The sequence below is a fragment of the Crinia signifera genome, chromosome 2, assembly GCF_055691185.1.
Source record: "Crinia signifera chromosome 2, ASM5569118v1, whole genome shotgun sequence".
NCBI classification, from domain to species: Eukaryota; Metazoa; Chordata; class Amphibia; order Anura; family Myobatrachidae; genus Crinia; species Crinia signifera.
This window is the reverse complement of record NC_139218.1, coordinates 192,115,982-192,139,424: the sequence shown is the minus strand read 5'-3', so window position 1 is coordinate 192,139,424 and position 23,443 is coordinate 192,115,982.

The following is a 23,443-nucleotide window of genomic DNA, read 5'->3' as shown; positions in this document are numbered from 1 at the left end:
TGTAATCCAAGTGGTGAACACTCTTGGGAGTGATGGAGGTATTTGAGAGGTTCCACACCAAAGTGCCGGGCCTTTTAGGAGGTGGCGTGCCTCCAGGAAATTTTCGTGTGCCACGGATGGTAGTGGTATGAAGAGTGGAGATATTCTGGTGCTTTCCACAACGAGGTGCCGGGCTTTAAGGAGGTGGCGTACCTCCAAGAGATTCAGTATGCCACGGATAGAGATGGTATGACCAGTCCACTATATTATCCCAATACAATTTAGGTGATGAGCCACTTACAAGTGGGGTTCCTTAGATTTTAGTGGATGTAGACACTGGCAAGGATGATTGCTGGCAAGAGTGAGATTAGCCAGGGTCCTATTAGGGTAGTCACCAACGCGTTTCGCTGGCTACAGCAGCTTGAAAAAGTCCCCTGGACAAATATACAAGTGATACCCCCGTGGGTTTTTCCTCGCAAGGACTGGCACAAGGACATCTAAATGGGTGACTATTAACCTTCCGTCCTAAATGAAATTTTTTTAATTTTTTTAAATTTAATATTGTGTATTACACTGTGTTTTATTGTGTTGTATAATAAATTGTACATTCCTTTTCTTACACCTGACCAGAATTTCCTTTTATACAAAATTAATATTATAACTACTTGTTAGCGCATCCTACCCCCCCTTTTTTCGTGTGTATACTGTATTGGAGGTGACTCCTCTTTTGTTTGGATTGCTGCTTCTGGCCAAGCACACCCATACCAAGCGCCTTTTTTAATATAGTTTATCTATATTTACTTCTTCTTGGTTTTTTCAAACACAGCCTGTAACATTGCAGTTAGCAGGTGATTGGCTGGGCGTTTATCTCTCCTTATCACCCTTGCATTTATCTCTTGTTAAAGCTTAATACATCTGCCCCACTGATCTATAAATTGCCTAAATCTAAGTGTGCATTTATTGTATATACAGGTTGAGAATCCCTTATCCAAAATGCTTCAGACCAAAAGAATTTTGGATAATGGATTATTCCGTATTTTGGAATATTTTTATATTTCAATGAGGTATCTTGCATTCATGTTGTACAAACACATGAAATACACACACATATATTTTATATCTGCATGAAGCAAGGTTTCAAAACATGAAAACAAAGTTTGTGTATTATTGCAGGAACTGATCTTGATTACCAAGCAATCACTTTCTTGCACATATTTAGTGCCAGTTACATATCGTGTCCCCGGTAGTGCTGGTACTGATGTCCCTAGTAGTGCCAGTTACATATCGTGTCCCCAGTAGTGCTGGTACTGATGTCCCTAGTAGTGCCAGTTACATATCGTGTCCCCAGTAGTGCTGGTACTGATGTCCCTAGTAGTGCCAGTTACATATCGTGTCCCCAGTAGGGCTGGTACTGATGTCCCTAGTAGTGCCAGTTACATATCGTGTCCCCAGTAGTGCTGGTACTGATGTCCCTAGTAGTGCCAGTTACATATCGTGTCCCCAGTAGTGCTGGTACTGATGTCCCTAGTAGTGCCAGTTACATATCGTGTCCCCAGTAGTGCTGGTACTGATGTCCCTAGTAGTGCCAGTTACATATCGTGTCCCCAGTAGGGCTGGTACTGATGTCCCTAGTAGTGCCAGTTACATATCGTGTCCCCAGTAGTGCTGGTACTGATGTCCCTAGTAGTGCCAGTTACATATCGTGTCCCCAGTAGTGCGGGTACTGATGTCCCTAGTAGTGCCAGTTACATATCGTGTCCCCAGTAGTGCTGGTACTGATGTCCCTAGTAGTGCCAGTTACATATCGTGTCCCAGTAGTTTTTTTTTTTTTTCACAATCTGGTTTTCGGAATAATTTGGATAACAGATATTTGGATAAGGAATACTCAACCTGTGGTATTTTTGTGTTGAAAGATATTTATTATCTTTAATCAGAGAGTGCCCTTCTACTCATTTGTATGCATACTAGTGGTGTCTGGAGTGATTTAAGGAGATGTCTATCTTGGTGAACACTGTATTTTGTTTAAACAATAAGTGGGGCTGTCATCTTCCTATTAATCCTTAGCAGTGCCTGATTAACCAATAGGCTGATTAGGTTGCAGCCTGGGGAACCAGGACTAGAGGGGATGCTTTGCAGGTGACAGCCAAAAAATGAAATCAAGGCCTAATTTGTTCCATGCTTGTTAGCTATCACCTTTCCCAATGTACTGTGGGGGGGGGGGGGGGGGGGTAAAGTTCTTAAGGGGACCGCCAGATGGCTGTGCCAATGAGACGAACAGCACTGTGTATAAGCTCCTCTTGGTGGCCCTTCTCATATTGCCCAATTATTTCAGCAGAAACATTTCACTATACTTTGTCGCGTTCATTGTGACAGCCTGTCTTTCCCATCCTGTTTCCCTGCATGTACAGTAGCTTTAGACAAGCAGCAGCTTGACAAACTAAGAGAATAAAATAAGCCTGAAAATCTTCTTAAAAGGCACAGTGCACTGCATATATACTTGGTAATAATTTCTCATCAAACTCATTCTTTTCTGTTCCTATAGAACATGTAACATGTTCAATATATCAAAATGTAGGGAACATCAACTGTATTGAAGATTTAGTATAACAGTCAGTAACTATCATATGACATATTCTTGTACATCACAAAATCTACCAAAGTCCTCACAATGTAAACAACCCACGAGATACTGCACTTTTCTAAATGTGGCAGACTTCCAGCATTACAGAATAATGAAATATGCCTTTCATCCAATTTTATCAGGATGTACTCTACATTGTAATATTCAGTAGATTATTAAACAGAAATGTGTAAATGTGTTTCTGTTGGAAAATATGTGTAAATAGTAGTTGCATACAGTACATAGCATTTTTGAAGAAGAAAATAGAAAATGTGCAGGTTCGAATCTATATTTAGTTGAACTACTCCTAATTTCACCAAACCGCTAGCGTTGTGGGTCCAAATGCCATCCTTTATGGAGAAGTGAAATTTCATGTTCATCTGATAGTAGGCATTAAGCAGAATGTACTCTACATTGTAATATTCAGTAGATTATTAAACAGAAATGTGTAAATGTGTTTCTGTTGGAAAATATGTGTAAATAGTAGTTGCATACAGTACATAGCATTTTTGAAGAAGAAAATAGAAAATGTGCAGGTTCGAATCTATATTTAGTTGAACTACTCCTAATTTCACCAAACCGCTAGCGTTGTGGGTCCAAATGCCATCCTTTATGGAGAAGTGAAATTTCATGTTCATCTGATAGTAGGCATTAAGCAGAATGAAGGTATATATCATATATATATATATATATATATATATATATATATATTACACTCCTTGCTGCTGTACAATCAGAATTGTGCCCTGGTGCCTTCCTCGCCGCACCAAAGTGCGTGTATGTAGAAACCGAGGATAGGTGGCACTCAGAGATGGTAGATAGGTAAAACCAAAACTGGATTTAATGTGACAACAGGCAACGTTTTGAGGCGAAGCCCTTTTCTCAAGCCAATAAGACAACAAGGAAAAAGGAAGAAAGCTACAGGAGTACTCATCATGAGGAGACACCCCATGGATACTGGTGCAACAGTCTGTTTCGGTGGTCCAACCACCTTTATCAAGAGCTGTGCTCTTGATAGAGGCGGTTGGACCACGGAAACAGACTGTTGAGCCATTAGCGATATATTACCCCAGTATTCCAATATGCGCTATATGTAAAAGAATGTCAACTAATAGGGAAAGGCAGCCCAACCACTGTGCTCCCTGAGGGTTAGGGAACAGAAACCAAAACATACAACCCAATAGTGGTATGGCGCCTATATAATATGTATATAACCAATAAATTCAGGTATGAATGTCCAAATTCCAGTGAAGCAGAAAAATAGGTGTTCATCCCAAAAACTTATTTATTTGATCCTTCAATGGGTTGATACAGGAGATACAACAGAACAGAAACATTCCAATGCGTTTTGTCTATACAGACTTCATCAGGGGGGTAATAAAATTATATCTTGCAGCTGAGTTGATTTTCTAAGACTAAAAGTCTTTGAAAGTATTTGAAAAAAGTATTATTTTTCAGTATACAACCAGATTGTCAAAATTAGGGCTTTTGCACATGATTCAGAATCAAAATCTCCTCATTGAATATGTCATGGTCCATTCTAAGGTGTCAGACTGTGCCAACAGATATAATAAGCAAATCAACGGGGGTATTTGATTGCAATTCACATCCTTCAAGGGAATTTTATGAAAGTGAGCCATTGTGCAATCTCTGTGTTGGCCACTACACCTCATGCCAGCACTTGTGTAGTGAAGACTCTAGCACTTTGTCATAGTCTGCTGCTTGTGCACACATCTCTGGGAAAATGGAATAGGAACCATTTTCCTGGTGATTTGTCTTCTGAGCATGCACATTTGTCTGTGGAAATGATGCAGCACCATTTTACTGGTGATTTTCTCAGCAGCAGTCACAAGATGAATATATTCTGTATATTATTGTATACTGTATATCTGTCAGTACCTGAGGTTTCTGTGGGCACGGTCATAGATCAGGATCGGCTGAGACCCAGAAGGTAGCAGGACGTATGTAGGTCTTTCTCATGCGAGGACTTGGAAGGAATCCGGGACGGGTGGACAAGGGCACCAGAGTTTAAGACCCAGGAGTGTTCAGGATAAGGATTTTATGAAATGGAACCACACCGGTGTCTGTAGCAGGATGCACCCAAACAGGGCGTCGGAGGTGCACAGGTGGCTGAAGCAGGTTGCACCAAAGCAGGATGCTGGAGGTGCACAGGTGGCTTGAAGCAGGTTGCACAAGAGCAGGACGCTAGAGGTGCACAGGTGGCTGCAGCAGGTTGCACCAAAGCAGGACGCTGGAGGTGCACAGGTGGCTTGAAGCAGGTTGCACCAAAGCAAGATGCTGGAGGTGCACCGTTGACTTGAAGCAGGTTGCACCACAGCAGGATGCTGGAGGTGCACAGGTGGCTTGAAGCAGGTTGCACCAAAGCAGGACGCTGGAGGTGCACAGGTGGCTTGAAGCTGGTTGAACCAAAGCAAGCTGCTGGAGGTGCACAGGTGGCTTGAAGCAGGTTACACCACAGCAGGATGCTGGAGGTGCACAGGTGGCTTGAAGCAGGTTGCACCACAGCAGGATGCTGGAGGTGCACAGGTGGTGTCAAAGAGCACAGGACGCTGAACTTCCCTATGGGGTGACAAGCAAAGCACTGGCGCCGGCTTGTTACCCACTGGAGTCTTTTATCCCCTTAGGGGAGTTCTGATAGGCTGCAAAGTTAGGTCCGGCATTCCTAGTGGCAGGCTTTAATAACATGGCGTCTTTCTGAAGACGCTGAGAGCTACACTGCATACTCCTTGCTGCTGCCTGCGTCCATGCAGCCCCCGCAGGCGGCCCGAAGTACTGCAGCCTCTGTCCTGTCATCTCCCCTGTCCGGGCTGCGGCAACATGGCTGGGCTCTCAGCCCGGACGCTCCACGCCGACCGGACACGGACAGACAGGGCGGGCACCATCTTCACCGCACAGTGGCGGTTGCCCAGATCCCCCTGTCTCTCTGCCCAGCTGTCAGGAGCCAGATGCCTGGACTAAGTCCCTCCGTACCACCCGCACAGGTAAGCGGCGCGGACGGGCCATGACAATATCAGTGCAGGTTTGACCTTGACTCAGGGGCCTGTGCTCACTGTATGCCGTGCACACAGTATAGATGAACCAATTAACATACTGTAGTCAACAAAGCACAACCATATAAGAGGGGTCCTCAGGCTTCTGCAAATATACTTAGATAAATAAATGATAGATCCTATATTCAGCTACGATTTTTACCAAAGCTTTAGACTTCATTCTGTTTAACCCTTTTTTTTTTGGTACTTTACAAATAAATATTTCTGGATTTTAAATTTGGTTATTGAAGTTTTAAGCGTTAGTTTTTGAAATAACTGCAATCCTTAGTATCGATGCTTAGTTACACTTTGCATTTCTGTTTGCTTTGATGATCCAGCTGAATTAATCAAACAAGTTATAGATCCCATGTGGTGCTTTTTCTGTCCACAGGGAAAACATGAAAACATAAATATATGTGTGACATTAAAGAACGAAAGAGATGTGTCTCATAATTATCAAAAACTTCTAATGAAAAAGGATTTTTAAGTGACTTCTAGAAAATGAAGAAAATATCATATTTGTATACAATGTTCCCACGATATGAAAACAAGTGGTTAGATGAAACATACTACAGTATCAGTAATTTGTGAGCCCAAAAAAGTATGATATGAGATTTCAGTATGCGGCCGCAATAGGCAATACAGCCTGGAGGCAGTATCAGGCATACCTGCCCTTGGCTGCGGGCCACCCCTCCTCTTGTTCATGGCTCCCGCACTGATTGGTGAGTAACGCTGTGTCTTCCGCCTTAGTTCCAAATTAATTGTGCTGCTTTTTGGAGCAGCAGCTAGGGAGATAAGCTAATGGGTTACTCCACGACTTAAAGTGATCTTAGAGAGGTGGTAGAACTCCTCTTTGCCCACTACTTTTCTTTGCCCACTACCCCCACCACCTCCTCCACCATTCGGTGGAGGCAGGGCCAGTGCTAGGGTTTTTTGCACCCACCTGCAAGCTATAAATTTGTACCCTGCATCACATACTTTTATAAAGGGACAGTGGTCTCACAAGGAAGGGTTGTGGCCACACACTAGTACCCACAATTATCTTATTCATATTACACTGCATGTAGTGCCCCTGATTCAAATTACACTACATATTAGTGTCCCTTATTCATGTTTTGACACACTAAAGTGCCAGTTATTCACATTATGTTACCTAGTAGTGACCCTTATTCCCATTATACAAGGAAAAAATAAGTGAATAAGAAGTAATAGCGCTCAGTGATAACTATATAGCAAGGTATGTGTGCCTTGCTTAGACTGAATAAAATTGTATATACAAAACCAGGTAAAAACTCATCAGGGTTCACAGGTAAATTGCATATAATGATCCAGATTATCCAATCTTTTCCAAATGCTCCCCTATTAAACACGCAGGGGAGACATAATAGAAAGCAACATAGTGCAGATCAATAAAATAAAACAGGTTTTTAATATGGTAAATACACTTACAATGTAGTGACTTTCTAACAAAGCATAGACAATGTGATCCAGGCAAAACAGCAGGCAAATTATGTAATTGGTATCCTCCCTAAGGCTGGGTCCCTTGATCCGGAAACAAGGTGCGCTCAGTCCAGGTCTCACAATTGTTGCACAGCTGTCCCAATAGGTCCACAAGTCAATGGATGGTGCAATCACGCTTAAACGTGTTTTGAGAAATTATCCTTCATCAGAAGCGTGAGGGACATGTCCACACTAGGGCATATATATACCCCAGTCAATTACAATTAACAGGTGCATTGATTAGCCGCTAGTTGGCATTCAGCGTCCGGCCTCCGTGTGAAACAATATGGTGGTGCGTTTCACAGACCGGATCCGCATCACCGCTTGTCTTCCAATTGCCGGAAGTCGTCATCCCAAGCTGTTTTATGTGGCTGTGCGTTCCAAGGCGCTGCCGCTTTTGTTCCAACAGGGTTGTCAACCATAATGTAAGCCGGATGACGTTCTATACACTTCACAGGGAGATCGGATACTGTGTACAGAGAATTCCTTCCCTATAAAAAATGTTGCAAGCATAAAAGAACGTATTAAAATAAGATAAACATATAAAACATCCCAACCCCGGGGGAATAATTCAGATAGTAACCTCATCCTTTAGAAAGAAAAAGGTTTTATTAAGTAGTTAACTCATAGAATAGGGAAAGTGAGTATACAATCAATAAAGCGCTCTCCAATATCACCATGTGAAAAACACACATAAATAAAAGAACAATGGTACTGTCCCTTTAAGAAGTCTCCTCAGTTTTCAGGTCGACATGTGTAATCTGTATAAAGAAACTTGGCTTTTATGCAGCCATTCAAGCAAGCATTTGGCCAAGGAAAAGATACCACAATTTAAGTGCAGACTGTAAATACTGGTTTTGAGTGAGTATAAAATACAGATGTGCACTCACAAGCAGGCTGTATGTTTAGAGCATTCAAGATATCCCTCTGGCAAAAACAGCAGCTCTTCTTTCAGAAGTATAGGGAAATCAGAAGAAGAACAAAACAATAGTGCAGATCAACTTGATAAAAAGCACCTTTTAATCTATGATAAAACTCACATAAGAAGACAAAGTAAAAGCATATAGTGGTATTCCCAAAGCAAAGCTGGAACCAGGAGCCGTAGATCTGTCCCTGAATAGGATGGTATTCACTGACCCTCCGGAAGGGTCAGGCTCAGGAAACGGAAAAGAGCATCCAGGTAGTTCAGCCATGAGGGTCCACAAGTCCTAGTTAGCGCCAAACGCGTTTCGGTATTCACCTTTTTCAATGCCATTGAAAAAGGTGAATACCGAAACGCGTTTGACGCTAACTAGGACTTGTGGACCCTCATGGCTGAACTACCTGGATGCTCTTTTCCGTTTCCTGAGCCTGACCCTTCCGGAGGGTCAGTGAATACCATCCTATTCAGGGACAGATCTACGGCTCCTGGTTCCAGCTTTGCTTTGGGAATACCACTATATGCTTTTACTTTGTCTTCTTATGTGAGTTTTATCATAGATTAAAAGGTGCTTTTTATCAAGTTGATCTGCACTATTGTTTTGTTCTTCTTCTGATTTCCCTATACTTCTGAAAGAAGAGCTGCTGTTTTTGCCAGAGGGATATCTTGAATGCTCTAAACATACAGCCTGCTTGTGAGTGCACATCTGTATTTTATACTCACTCAAAACCAGTATTTACAATCTGCACTTAAATTGTGGTATCTTTTCCTTGGCCAAATGCTTGCTTGAATGGCTGCATAAAAGCCAAGTTTCTTTATACAGATTACACATGTCGACCTGAAAACTGAGGAGACTTCTTAAAGGGACAGTACCATTGTTCTTTTATTTATGTGTGTTTTTCACATGGTGATATTGGAGAGCGCTTTATTGATTGTATACTCACTTTCCCTATTCTATGTATTGCAAAGTGGTTTGGATGTCACTTTTTTGTATACAGTCTTAAGCTGCACCCCAATTCCTGTGCGCACTTATTGCTATTTCTTTCTTTGAAAACTGTAAGTAGTTAACTCAAAAAAGGTTTTAATTCAAATTCCGCGTTGAGACCTCCAGGAACCAATGTTCCCAGATGATATATCCAACGCATCTCTCTCCTGGAGAGTCTCCTGGCCAGATCATTAGTGCGGATTTTAGGGAGAACTTGTTCTATCGCACAAAAACTAGTGATTTGGCATTCATTTGAATTATGTACCACACAAAAATGCTCTGATACTGTGTGTGTCTGTAATTTTTTGCGTATGTTGTCAATGTGTTCCGCAGTGTGAGCCTTCATCTGTCTGCAGGTTCTACCCACATATGATAGGCCGCAACTGCACTGTAACACATTAACAACGTTCTTGGAATGGCAGGTCAGGAATTGTTTAATTGGAAAAATGGCTCCATTGACAATAAATTGATCCAGCTTTCTCTCTTTAGATTTTACCGTTCTGCAGGCGAGACAGGAACCGCAACGGTGAAATCCAATCGTTCTAATGGTTTGACGAGGATTACTGTCTGTAGAACTATGGACTAAATGGTCTTTTAAGAAAGGTGCTTTTTTGTATATAAACTGTGGTTTAGGTGGTAAATGTGCACCAATAATGGGATAATTTTGGAGCAGGTGCCAGTTGTTACGAAATACTCTTTCCATATCTTTATGAATGGAGCTATATCTGCTAACAAATGCCCATTTAAATTTATCGTTCACAACATCAGGTTTAGGTTTTACTTTCAATAATGCAGAACATTCCGTTAGATCTTTTCTTTCTCTAGCATTAGTAATGAGATCTTTTGAATACTCCTTTACACTCAGTCGTTTAGATAATTCTTCCAATTGTTGGCTACAGGCTGAATCATCCTTGCAATTGCGTTTAATACGGGTAAACTGCCCAAACGGAATTGCATCTAACCAATTCCGATGGTGTTGGCTTGTAGTAAAAATAAAACTATTAGAGTAATTTTCCTTCCTAAACGTTTTTGTTTTTAGGACTGCATCTTCTATATAGAGCTTTAGGTCCAGAAAAGAAACCTCCTTTTGGCTACAATTAAAAGTCAATTTAATATTATTCGTGTTCCTATTTAAAGAGGAACAAAAAAGGTCAAAAGTGTTCTTCTCACCAGACCAAATAAAACAAATGTCATCAATGAGACGGCTCCAGGACACCAGGTTCACCCCCAGCATAACTCCCTGCCCCACTACTTGATCTTCCCAGTGGGCCATAAATAGGTTGGCTTATTCAGATTATGCTACACAGTAGTACCACTTATACATGCTATGCCATATAGTAGTGTTCCTTATACATACAGTATTGTCCACAGAAGTGCCCCTTATGCTCTATTTTATTGGAGTAGAGGTGCCCATTACACTTAATGCACACACTAGTAGAGCTGCTTATACACATAATGCCCACAGCAGCATAGGCGAATCTAGGGGGTGGTCCGGGGGTGCACCTTGTAGCTGAGGGATAGGGCTTTCCAACGAGCCCAGCCCCGTGTCCCTAGCCTGCCAGTTCCCCCTTCGGCATCACTTTATGTTCTTTGAGGGCAGATTTCTCTGGAACCAAACAGCCCAGTTTCACGGGACAAAAATCATTCGAAGCCAACTCAAAAGTTCTTCAATATGATACTGGTCTCATGTAAATGGGTCAGTTGGTTCCGATGATATAGCTGGTTGGTTAAAGGGGGGTAGGGAGAGGGGAGTGGTTGTCTTTCCCCCTCACACCAGAAAATGCAGGGACTAGGCTGGTGTATAAGGGGTCAGCCTGGGAAAGTCCCTGCATGATCCTGGGACCATATTCCTGGGTAAATCCCTGCATTTTCTGTTGTGAATGGGGTATTATTTCAAACAGCCGTGACCTGCAGTGCTCTGAATACAGCCGGGCAACCCCCTTCTCTCTGCCCAGCTGTCAATGACTGTCACCCCTGCAGCTTCCGCTCCAATTCTTCTCCCTGCTTTCACCTCAGCCCGCACCCCCTTTAATCATGTGGTGCCGGCGCCTGGCGTGCTCCCCCGACGTCACGCACAACAACGCGCACAATATTTCAAATGTCCATTTGGCTAGAAGGGACACCAGGAGGGGAGTGGGAGCGTGCTCTGCGCTGCGCTCTGCTCCTCTACCCATAGAAGCAGCTGCACTGCTCTCCATCTCTCCCTGCAGCAGCAGCGAAGGCTCATATAAAAATTTACAGTAAGTGGCACTTTTGGGGGCATTGCTTAAGGGACACTACAAGTGGCGGTATGTGGGGGCATTACGCATAATGTGTGGCTTAATGTGTAAGGGGCATTAAGGTGTGCAGCATCATGTGTAAGCGGCATTATGTGTGCAGCATCATGTGTAATGGGTACTATGGTGTGCGGCATCACGTGTAATGGGTACTATGGTGTGAGGCATCATGTGTAATGGGTACTATGGTGTGCGGCATCATGTGTAATGGGTACTATGGTGCCAGCAATAAAGAACCCCCTAGAAATGAGCACGTAGGTAAGCAGCACTTATGTGGCAAATATGTAATGGGCATTACGGTTTGTTATATAGTATGTAATGGGCATCATGATGTGTGGCACAATGTGTAATGGGCATTATGGTGTGTGGCCTTATGTGTAATTGGCACTATGGCGTGTGGCTTTATGTGTAATGGGTATTACGGAGTTTGCTAAAATGTGTAATGAGCATTACTGTGTATGGTCTAAAGTGTAATACCACACCCCTTTTTGTGATGCCATGCCTCCTTTCCATGATGCCACGCCCCCTTTTTGCCACGCGGCTGCGCCGCGCAAAGGTCCCCCTACTATTGTGTCTAGATCTGGGACCACCCATTACCATAATTCTAGATTCGCCTATGCACAGCAGTAGTTCTCTTTACACAAATTTCCCACAATAATAGTGCCACTTATACACGTACTGCCCAGAGTAGTGCACCTTATACTCATATTGCCCACAGTAGTGCCACTTATGCACATCTCTGCTTCATACACTCTCCAGAAGCTTTCCTGCCTCTGTGTTCCTCCAGTCCCTTCACACCTTGTTTTCAGCTTGCACTGAATTACAGTACTGTGCAAGTCAGTGGTGGAAATGAAACTAGTTCCACCTGCCATTACAGGTGGTGGAACTCAGTTCCACCATGTTCCCCCTCAATTTTACCCTGGGTTACTCAGATCTTGCCAGAGAGTTTCTTTATACTTATCAGTGGATCAGAGAAGCCAGCAGGAGGCATCTATTTACATCTATTTTTTTGTCATCATTAGCAAATACTTTAATGATGACTTATCACAAAGGATATTAATTCTTGTTGAAATACATCAATGGGATATAACTAAAATATTAAATCGGTCAAAAAATGATTCCCTGATAAAAATCAAGCATTAGAAATGCTTCATTGGTTTCCTCAAAGAAGCACAAGAAATTGGAGATTTACTAATAAATGGTTGAAAAATTGGCCAAAAATCGACAAAGAGAGGGAAATAAAACTGACAAAGCAAGTCCTGGCCTGGTATGAATCTTGTGTCTTTTCGATTACATGTACAGTAAATACTTCCCTCTTGACTGCAGGTGTCATTTCACACTGGAAATCACTGGAAATTAATTATTTATGTCATTAATCCTGTAGGAACAAAAACAGGAAGGAATCATATGATTTCAGCTGTTTTTGTAAACTTTTAAAGAAATCCAGTTCCAAAACCGAAATCCTAGATGGTTGGTAAGCAAGTCTAATAGCCCTTGCGCACCACACCTTGAAACCATGTAATTTCCGGGTTGCTGGTGTGTCTACCCAGGTCAAGGTGCATTTTGAAAGCACCAAAGCTTGTAACCTAGTTGACCAACACTACTATTCAACCTGGCTTATAAGAATGGTTAAACCTGGGTCACCCATTATACAGTTGGTGTAATGTGAAAGCACCGGTTCCGAGTTATAACCCCTTTTGCCAGCTTTGCGATCTGAAAGGGGAATCATGAAAAGAGACCATGAGAATAATGTTATTCACTGTGGCTGTAGGAATTATAGACCTCTTTGAAGGTCCCAGGTTATAATACATCCTGTCCCGTGTACCAATTATCAATGGAATACCAATGACTCCATTATGATAAAGCAATCGGGGATATGGAAAATATTACCTGACAAGCAATATAAAGAAGTCGAGCTAATGTATACTCATATACACATTCAATACTGTGTTTACCATGTGTTTAGCTACAGTTAGGACCTGTATGTGTTAAAATACATAGAATCCCATTCTTGAAACATTGTTGAATGTATGGAATCAAAGTTTAACTTTGATAACTGGGCATCAATAGGAATGCTGGTAATGTTCACAACCAAAAAAGATTTGTACAGTAGTCACACGGAAGCACTGCGGACAGTGAAATGTTCTTAATGTGTTGTTTCTAGTCCTGTACGCCAATTGTGCAGTATACCAAAGATTATACTTGCATGCAGTATACAAAAACTATTCTGGCAACATTTGTCATGGAACAAAGTTAAATTATATTGCCACTAACTTCAACAATTAATTTTTATATAATTTCTTGGATAAAAAAAGTGGAAATGTTTTTATTTCTTTAGTCATTAAATGTTCAAAAAATATCTAAATGTTATTAGTGTTAAAAAGCAAATAGTCTCCTTTACATAAATGCATATTAGGCTGACAATTTACCAACTTAGAAGCTTGCTGAATGGGTGTTTTTGACTACTCAGTCTGTTGGAATCTTCATGTACTGTATGCGCCAAATTGTGTGGATCATAATTACTCTGTGTACTACATTTCATAACATTGCCATTAAGAAGGGTGCTAATAGAGAAGGAGGATGTTGTTAGTTCTAGTGGAACAGTTTGACACTGATCCTGAGCCTGTGAATATGGAAGATGGGCAGAGGATGAAGCATCATGTTTCCAACAGTACCACAGTTGTATGTACACCATAAAATTGCATAGAAGGAAATGTTTATTCAATAGGGGTGTGATTTCTACTTTATAAAACATGATTCTTCCTGCTGATCTTGGACACCATGGCGGAATATTTAGCAATGCAATGGTTATTAATGCTAAATTTAGGGACAATGTTCATGTAATGAAAGCAGCCTGCACATCATGTTCTGCTGTTATTTTCTATGAAATACTTTATGGACTTAAAGACACCATGCTACAATGTTTGTAGAGACACTGCCTACAGTATAAAATGTTTGTAAAATCCACATTTATGATGTTAGAAATGTAATTCCCACCAGTCGCATAACTATGAAATACCCTCCCCCCTGCCACAAATCTTGGCAGCGACCCCCCCCCCCCCGACCCCCTTACCCCTCCACAAGGTGCCACCGTCGTCTGCCCTGGGACCTGCCGCCGGCGAATCAGTCTACGAGCCAGCTCTCCCGGCTCCTGCCTCCTCCTCCTCTAGCATCCTCAAAAACTGTCCGCAGTATGGGGGCAGCCATTTTGTGCGTGACACATTTTTTATGGCAGCAGGAGCTGGGAGAGCAGGGAGAGCTGGACCGCAGACTGATTCGCCAGTGGCAGGTCTCAGGCAGACGCAGCGGGTAACAATAGCAGGTAAATGATTGCCGCTTTAAAAAAAAACTGGAGCTTTCTTACCAAGTCTGTCATTTTCTGAATCTCTCATCCTATTACATTTAATATGTGCCTTTCAGTTTATTATACAGTTATCTTCCTGTTAAAACCAATGTGTAGTAATGTATGGGTTACCGCATAAAAAAACAAAGTGTATGTGTGATGCTCCTAAGGAATGAGATATCACTTTGATTTATGGACCATTCATTATTGAGGTCTACCCATGGGCTCTTATTCAGAAATGATCCACAGGTGGAGCTAATTACTTCACTTGTGATTCTGTGAGGATATCTGGAAAACATGCACTGTTGGTAGCTTTCAAGGACTGGAGTTGGCTACCACAGAACTAGAGTAACTGGTATAAATATGAATTTCTAATGGCCAAGCTATCATCCTGTATCAGTGGTGCATGCAGGGGATGGGGGGTTCAGAAACCCCCTTGCGCCTATTCTTTGCTGCATATGCCACACTGGCTGCAGCCTCAGCTTAAATCATTAATATCCTTGTACATGCAAATTACCTGCATCGTGGTCCCGTACCCTCTCCGCTCCACCGAGCTAGCTGTGCACTGCAGCGTTAGTTGTATTTGGTGTAATGTACATATGCCTATTTATCTCATATCTCTAGTTTCCAAATTGTTTTGTTTTCTATGTGATTCGACACGCTATGGGGGGTATGCAATCTGGGATCACGGCTGTCGATCCCCGCCGACAGCCATGCTCCTGGCCCGTTTGCGGTCAGATCGACCGCATAACGACAGACGGGATTCAATATCCCTCCTGACGCTCGTCGCAAAGGGGGCGTGGTCACAAAAACGGCCGTGGATTGGCAAGCTGCGGCCGGGATTGCGACAATCCACGGCTCTTATCGGCAGAATGGACCCAACAGCTTCTGAAGTCGAGCCCATTCTGCCGTGATCCCGCATCAATGCTGTTGTTAAAGAAAGCATTGAATAGGGAGCTGCCACTATTTCCTACGTCGGAAATAGCGGCGGCACCAGGGTCGGTGCTAGGCACCGGAGCGCCCCAGGAAGGAGGGGTGCCCTGGTGCTCAACTGCTGGGGGGGAGGGGGTGATCGCCGGTGGGGGCAGGGGGGGGGGTGCGCGATTAGTCTGCCCGGCCGCGGGGGGGGGGCGTGGGGGGGTCTGTGCGGCTGTGGGGGGGGGCAGGGGGGGTGTCCACGATGTGGCTACCCTGCCACCGGGGGGGGGAAGGGGTGCGCGATGTGGCCGCTGTGATGCCGGGGGGGGGGGGTGAGGGAGGGAGTGTTCACTCACGAACACCTGCTCCTGCTCCTTCCTCCGGCTCTCTCTCCTGCTCCTCTGCTGCTGCTGATGCGGTCGTAGAGCTTTCCAGCTCACTACCGCCCTCCAGTGGCCGGTGCCCTAGACAAATGCCTAGACCTGCCTAGTGGTGGCGCCGGCCCTGGGCTACACATTGCATACCCCACTACATCTCTCCTGTGTCTTCATTTAATTTTCATACATAATATGCCAACTTAACCAAATAGAGCAGGGGTGTCAAACTCAAATTCATCGGGGGCCGCATCAGCAGTTTGGTCACCCTCAAAGGGCCGCTGTATAAAAATAATGCAATGACACCACAGGCTGCTCCCGCTGTATAATAATAATGCAATGACACCACAGGCTGCTCCCGCTGTATAATAATAATGCAATGACAGCACAGGCTGCTCCCGCTGTATAATATAACAATAGTAATCACATGACACAAATTATTATAGAGGGGGAGCAGCCTGTGGTGTCATTGCATTATTATTATACAGAGGGAGCAGTCTGCGGTGTCATGGCATTACTTTTATATTATACAGGGGGAGCAGCCTGTGGTGTCATTATTATTATACAGGGGGAGCAGCCTGTAGTGTCATGGCATAATGCTATGACACCACAGGCTGCTCCCCCTGTACAATAATAATGACACCACAGGCTGCTCCCCCTGTATAATATAAAAGTAATGCCATGACACCACCACCAGATATATTGTTTTTTTATGTAACTTACTGTATTTTATCCCTCAGGCTCCTTTACTGCTGCTGCTGCTGCGGCTCCAGTAATTTCAATTCCACTCTCTGCGCCGCGGCCTGTCCTGCTGCGGCCCCCCGACTCGACCTGCCTTCCTTCCTCTCTGCAGACGCGTGGGTGGGAGGCGTCATCGTCATGACGTCCCCACCCAGCGTCTGCCACTGCCTCGATAAGAGGGAACAGGCTGTCGGGCCCTCCTCCACATAGCCGTGGAAGCCGGCGGCCATGTTCCTGTGGCCGCAGACATCTTAAAAGACCACAGGAACATGGCCGCCGGCAGTGCAAAAAAAACTCTCAAAAAAGATCTCAGAAAAAAGAATAAAATGTGAAGGCTGGCGGCGGCTGCGCGGGCCACATGACGAGGTCTGTCGGGCCGGATTTGGCCCGCGGGCCTTGTGTTTGACACCCGTGAATTAGAGCATTATAACTCTTTATTATATTCACTGATGATGCATGTCTAATACCAATAATTTTCTGTAGTAATTAGAGATGAGCGGGTCCGGATCCCCGAGATCAGACAGATCCGAATATCGGGGATCCGGGCCAGATCCGAGCCGGCTCGGGAGTTCCCGCCTGAATTATGGACCAATAACGAGTCCGAACGTCATCATTGCGCTGTCGGATTCTCGCGGGAGCGGGATCTTATAAAAGACGCACACGTGCCCCGCCATCTTTACTCCAATCTTGGAGAGGGAAGAGGGTGGTTGGGAAGCTCCGTGTGCTCCGTGCTGTGCTTCGTGCCATGTGCTCCGTGACCTGACCTGTGCCCTCACTGCCCTGTGCTGTGCTCCGTGACCTGCCCTGTGCCCTCACTGCCCTGTGCTGTGCTCCGTGACCTGCCCTGTGCCCTCACTGCCCTGTGCTCTGTGACCTGCCCTGTGCCCTCACTGCCCTGTGCTGTGCTCCGTAACCTGCCCTGTGCCCTCACTGCCCTGTGTTGTAGACTTGAGAGTCAGTGACTGTTTATAGGCCTGAGCCCTGTAGTGTGATTTAACTAACTAGGTGCTGCAGTGCTCACACGCAGGGGCTGCAGTGTCCACTGTCCAGGGGCTGTCCTGTGGCCCGTGCCCTGTTGTGATTTATTTAGCCCTAAGCCCTGTGTTGTGATTTATTAAGGCGTCTATACATTTATTTGGCTTGAAACTCTAACACACCCTTTAAGCTAGCTTAACTAAAAATAACTCACGCTGAGACAATAAAGACACGGACACCGTAACAATTAGATTTAAAGGCCATAAGTATATTTATTAACGTGGTATGACCCTCTCGTAAAGGGCTGGCAATAAGGCGCCACGGAATGCCCAGCTCTAGTCACATCTCAAAATGGCGGCGACTTAAAACGCCCCAACTGATTATATTAAATATGGGACGACTGAGACGGCCCATCTGTCTAAGGCACAACCTAACGCTGGGAAGTCTCACCACCCCCGCTCTGGCCGGTGTGGACACTCCGCTGACGAAGTGCCCACCGCGCCCCCCCGCAAAGGCAGGACACCCTGCCGTCTTTCCAGGGGGCAGTGCCTCCCAGCGCCCTCTCATGCCACAAGTGACCGCTGGACCGTGATGCCCTACCGCCACCGCCAGGCTCTAAGAGCCAAACTAAAAATAGGCTCGAAGGGCCGCTGCATGCCACCCGAATGAAAACTGACCTAGGTGTCCGCTAACTTAATTTAAACAGGAAAAAATATCCCCCAACAATACCCCTAAACCCAAGTTAGATAGGTGGACCCCATCGCTGGCAAAGTACTGGGCACTAGATCTCACGAGCAAGGGGTGGCGAACTGCTGATCCCCCCTTACTTAAGACAAATTTCGACACCGCGAAGTTCACCTTCTTCCTAGCTTTGTCAACTGCGGAGACATTAATGGAACCACGCCAAACTGTACGGGGGACGATATCGGACCAAACTATGTGGACCGACGGCCAAAGGCGCATCACCTCGAGGAGGTCCGCCTTGATTGCTAATATGACGGCCATGCCCTTCGTCTGGCACAAATCATTCCCACCCAGGTGAATGGCTATTATGGCGGGGCGACCCCAAGCCCTCTCTTCACTCAGCAATAAGGGCAAAAGACCGGACCACTTAAGACCCCTGACCCCGAACCATCTCACTAGCCGTCCACCGGACAATTCAGAAGCTCTCCTAGCTAAAGGGTGCCGTTCGGCCCAGAATACAAAAGAATGTCCCACTACCCACATCTGTCCTGGGGGTATTGAAGGGGAAGCTGAAAGAAAAAGGTCCTAGCATCAGAAATTATACATTACAAAGATTAGTACAGCATGTAAGTTAGTAACAATGGACCCAAGTGAAGTCGAAAACTTGATAAAAACCTCTCGTGTGTCCCGGAAGGGGGAGGTGGGCCGAATTGAAATTACTGAGGACCCACGGAGGTAAAAAAAGCAAGAAAGTCCTTCACACCCCTGATTCCGGAACACTAGCTGTTCCAAAACTAGCGAGTAAACAACGTTTTTGGGTCAGCGTGTAAGGCGCAATACAACTAAACCTTATCTAACCTAATGTAAGTCTTAAATGCAGCGGATTTCCATCGACCCATTGCTTGAATGGAAGAGTCAGGAAGCCCGCTGGCCGCTGCGCATGTGGCTGCCCCAATGCGGAAGGAGTGCGTACCATATTCGCCCTCCCTCAGACCTAGATGGTGCAAGCAACGCTTAAATACCGCTCCAAACTGAAACTTGGAAAGCGGAGTCCCGTCACTATGCAGCAGCCATTGGGGCCCGCCCTGAGGTCTAGCAGCCGCGTAAATGGTGGCCAAAGCCACGGGGCACAACCTTGGCTCCGGGTGAGCCTGCATGGTGACCCACTTCCCTCGGCCTAGCTGATCGGTCTTAGACCGAGGAATTTTGCACTTAAGAGCACTCTCCGACAATACTACATCCGTGAACAGTATTCCTGTGCTCGCAGAAGCCCTACTGGCTGCAACCAGCTCGCTGATCCTGAAAGCGCCAAAGAAGGCTACGGAGAAGGCTAACCCAAATAGACTAGACTCAAATGGGGAGTCAGCGATTTCTGATAATGCCCCTATCAAGCTACCCAATAAGTGTAGATCTATGGGCCTGCGCGTATCAGCCTTGGGGGGGCGCTCTTTAGCCCAACCTCGCAAGGCCTTACTAAGCACGAAGGATCTAGTAGGATCTTGCATTCCCCGCAAACGTGCATGAAACGCAATTCCCGCCAAAGCGGCACCCATGGCTGCCCTGGACCTACCCCGGCAGAAATGATCCCAAACAAACGCCAGCAAGCAGTCCTCCTCAGACTTACCCTGAAACGTAAACCTAAGGCGATGTGCTTCCCAGTCTTGCCAGGCAGCAAAGTAGGCCCGACGGGTAGAAGGGGCCAAGGATTGCCGGGCTAAGTCCGTCATCCCTGTTCTATAATCTGCCAGACAGAATGCGGGCATGTAAGACCTACCGAAGACGCTGCTGGCGCTAGCTCCCGAAAGCGCGGGAAGTCAAAACGGGAAAGGGCATCGGCAATACAATTATCCACGCCTGGCACGTGGGATGCAGAAAAATCAATCTGGGCACGCAAGCATGTAAGTACTAGATAACGCAGCAGCCGCAAAGCCTGCGGCGAGGACGCCCGCTGATTATTAATCGCCTGAACTACCCCCATGTTGTCGCACCAAAAAACAATCGTCCTGCCGGACAATTGCGTTGCCCACAATTCCACTGCAACAATAATGGGAAACAGCTCAAGAAGAAGCAGATTCCTGGTAAAGCCCCGAGAGACCCACGAAGGGGGCCAAGACCCAACGCACCATTCGCCTTGGAAGTATGCACCAAAGCCGGCTGAACCGGCTGCGTCCGTGTGCAGCTGCAACCGTAAGCTGGACACCGGCCGTGATGGCCACAACAACTCTCGATTGAAATCCTCCAAAAAGGAGGACCACACTCGGAGGTCACCCTTAATCTCGCCAGACAAGCGAATGGTGTGGTGAGGGTTGGAAATCCCCGCCGTGGCCCTCTCAAGTTTCCTACAAAAAACCCGCCCCATGGGGATAACCCGGCAAGCAAAGTTCAGGGACCCCAGCAGGGACTGCGCTTGGCGGAGCCTAATTCTAGCTGACCGAAGACATTCGCTCAACTGTCCCTGAAGACGAGAGACCTTGTCAGCCGGGAGACGGCAACAACCAGCAGCCGTATCAACCTCAATCCCCAAGTAGGACAGACAAGTGGAGGGGCCCTCCGTCTTGTCGTCCGCCACGGGTACTCCCAGGTCTTGAAATAGCGCCCCCGCGAAGGCGAGCAACTCCTGGCAAGCCGAACCATCTCGTGTGCCTACAAAAAGAAAATCGTCCAAGTAATGGGCGATGCCCCTATGGCCGGTGCCCTCCTGAATACACCAGTGGAGAAAAGTACTAAATTTCTCGAAGTAGGCACACGAGATGGCACAACCCATGGGCAGGCAACGGTCAATATAGAAACGACCCTCCAACCGGAAACCCATGAATCGAAATGACGTGGGATGGAGGGGCAAGAGGCGGAAAGCGGATTCCACATCAAGTTTGGCCAAAAGGGCTTCTGGGCCGAAACCCCGGATTACGTCCAGGGCCTCATCGAAGAGCTGGTAACGAACCCGGCAAAGCTCGGCAGGAATGGCGTCATTAACGGACCGCCCGTGTGGGTAGGACAGGTGCTGGATTAACTGGTACTTACCGGGCACCCTCTTGGGCACCACCCCTACTGGGGAGATGCACAAGTCGGTTAAAGGCTGAGAGACGAATGGGCCGCACATGCGACCCAATGCGATCTCCGCGTCCACCTTCTGTCTCACCACACGGGGCAACTCCGTAGCCGAACGCAAATTCCTGTGAGAGATAACCGTCACTCCCTCCCCTATGGGCAAACGAAAACCCGAAGTGAAACCCTCTAGGAGGAATTCCGCGTCCGGCCTGTTGGGGTACCGTGCCAGCCAAAGAGCCAACGCGGGCACCCGAACAGGTGATTGGGCCTTACTTAGCGACTGCAGCGGGCTCACTGCGGGTCGCTGCGGCAGCGGCGGACTTACAATCCTTAGAGGGGTGGCCTCCATCACACACTCGGCAGGCGTGTCTAAAACGACAACTGGCGCCGCGTGTGCATTTGGAATCATTGAACGCGAAGCACTTTCCCTTGTTGGAAGGGGGCGTGGCCCCCTTCTTCCCTGGAAAGGGCTTCTTGACCGATGATTCGGACGTGGTGATCTGGCCGGTGACTTCCAGCCAGATCTCCACGTCCTTGAAACCGAGGGGTAAGGTGGTGTTACCGTCTTGGTTGCGACGGAACTTGTTGTCGTAATCCCTCCAGGCATACCCCTTGTACTTCAGATACATCTCATTTATCATGAAGATGTATCTGACCATGTTGGGATGTTCCTCTGGCTTTTCGTCCAAATAACAGGAGGAAAAAACCATGAAACCTTTTAGCCAGTGGTTGAAGCTGCGATACGCATGCTCGCCAACCCCCCCGGGCTTCTTAGCCTCGTCCAGCCCCTCCTTTAGCTCTTCGGTAATTGCAAAGACGTCTACAAATTTACCCTCCTTGATCTTATCGCGCACCCTTTTTCGCAGGCCCCTGGTAACAGCAGTGTTGGAGCAATGAACCATCTCCGCGTGCAAGGGAGGTTCCTTCGGAACCGCCGCCTTCTTAGGCGCGCTGGCCTTCCCTAATTTCTTTGCCACCGCCCGCGCGATCAACTTTCTAATTTTGCGCGGGCGCCCTTCTAGGCCTGACTCGTCGCTGCTAGCTGAGCTGTCAGTACCCGATGACCCGGATGTGGATGTGCGTGCAGCAGTAATCTCACCTGATCCTGACGGGAGCACTTCTGCCGCTGGCAAAGCGGAAGTCCCGGCCTCAACCGCATCGGCGGTTCCCGACCTCCCAGGGGAAGGAAGGACGGTGGATGTAACGGATGTCTGGACTTCGGCAGACGGACGTGCTGACCCGACATCTTCGACAGCCGCCTCCGGGATTACGGGAGGCAAAGGCAAGAGGGACGGCTGGGCCCCGGGGAGGATCGCGGGTATAGGTGGAGCAAGATTCCCGCTCGGATCCATGTTGGATGGTAAAGAGGTAGTGGTGGCTGGAGCCGGCCACCTGGGAGAAACTTCTGAGGAAACAAAAGATGAAAAGTTAAACGATGAATTAGCCGCGCTATCGAAAGGCCGCAGCGGCGGCCCTGCCATGGACTGCAGCATGGGGGGTATGGGGGGGGGGCGGAAGCTGAAGCGGATCCGATTCCTACATGCGCATTGAACGGCGGGGCCCAAGGGGGGTATGAAGGGGCAGGAGGGGGCCCGAAGGGTTGGGACTGCTGCCAATAATTCTGCTGTTGCCAGGCGCCAGGGGGACCGTACCAGGGGTAACCCGAGGTTGCCTGCGAATGCGCGGACCCCGGATGGGAGTTGAAGGACCACGTGGGCTGGGAACCGTAATGGGGGGGGAAACGCGGGTAAAGGGACGGAGCAAAAGATGGTGTCATTGACACCGGGAGAGACTGCTGCTGGGAGGAGTAGGTCTGCCAGGCAGCCATGCTAGGTTGGGGCCACTTCCCCTGCCCGTATCCCTGCGCAGGTGAAGGACGGAGGGGGATCGCGAAGGTGGCGGACACGGAGGACTGGGCAGACACCAGCTGGACCACGCCGGAGGCTGGCGCAGCTGAGGCCACGGCATTCCACCCCGGGCCCGCTGGGGGACGTTGTGGCGCGGGTGGCGGACCCCCGGCTCCCCAGCTGG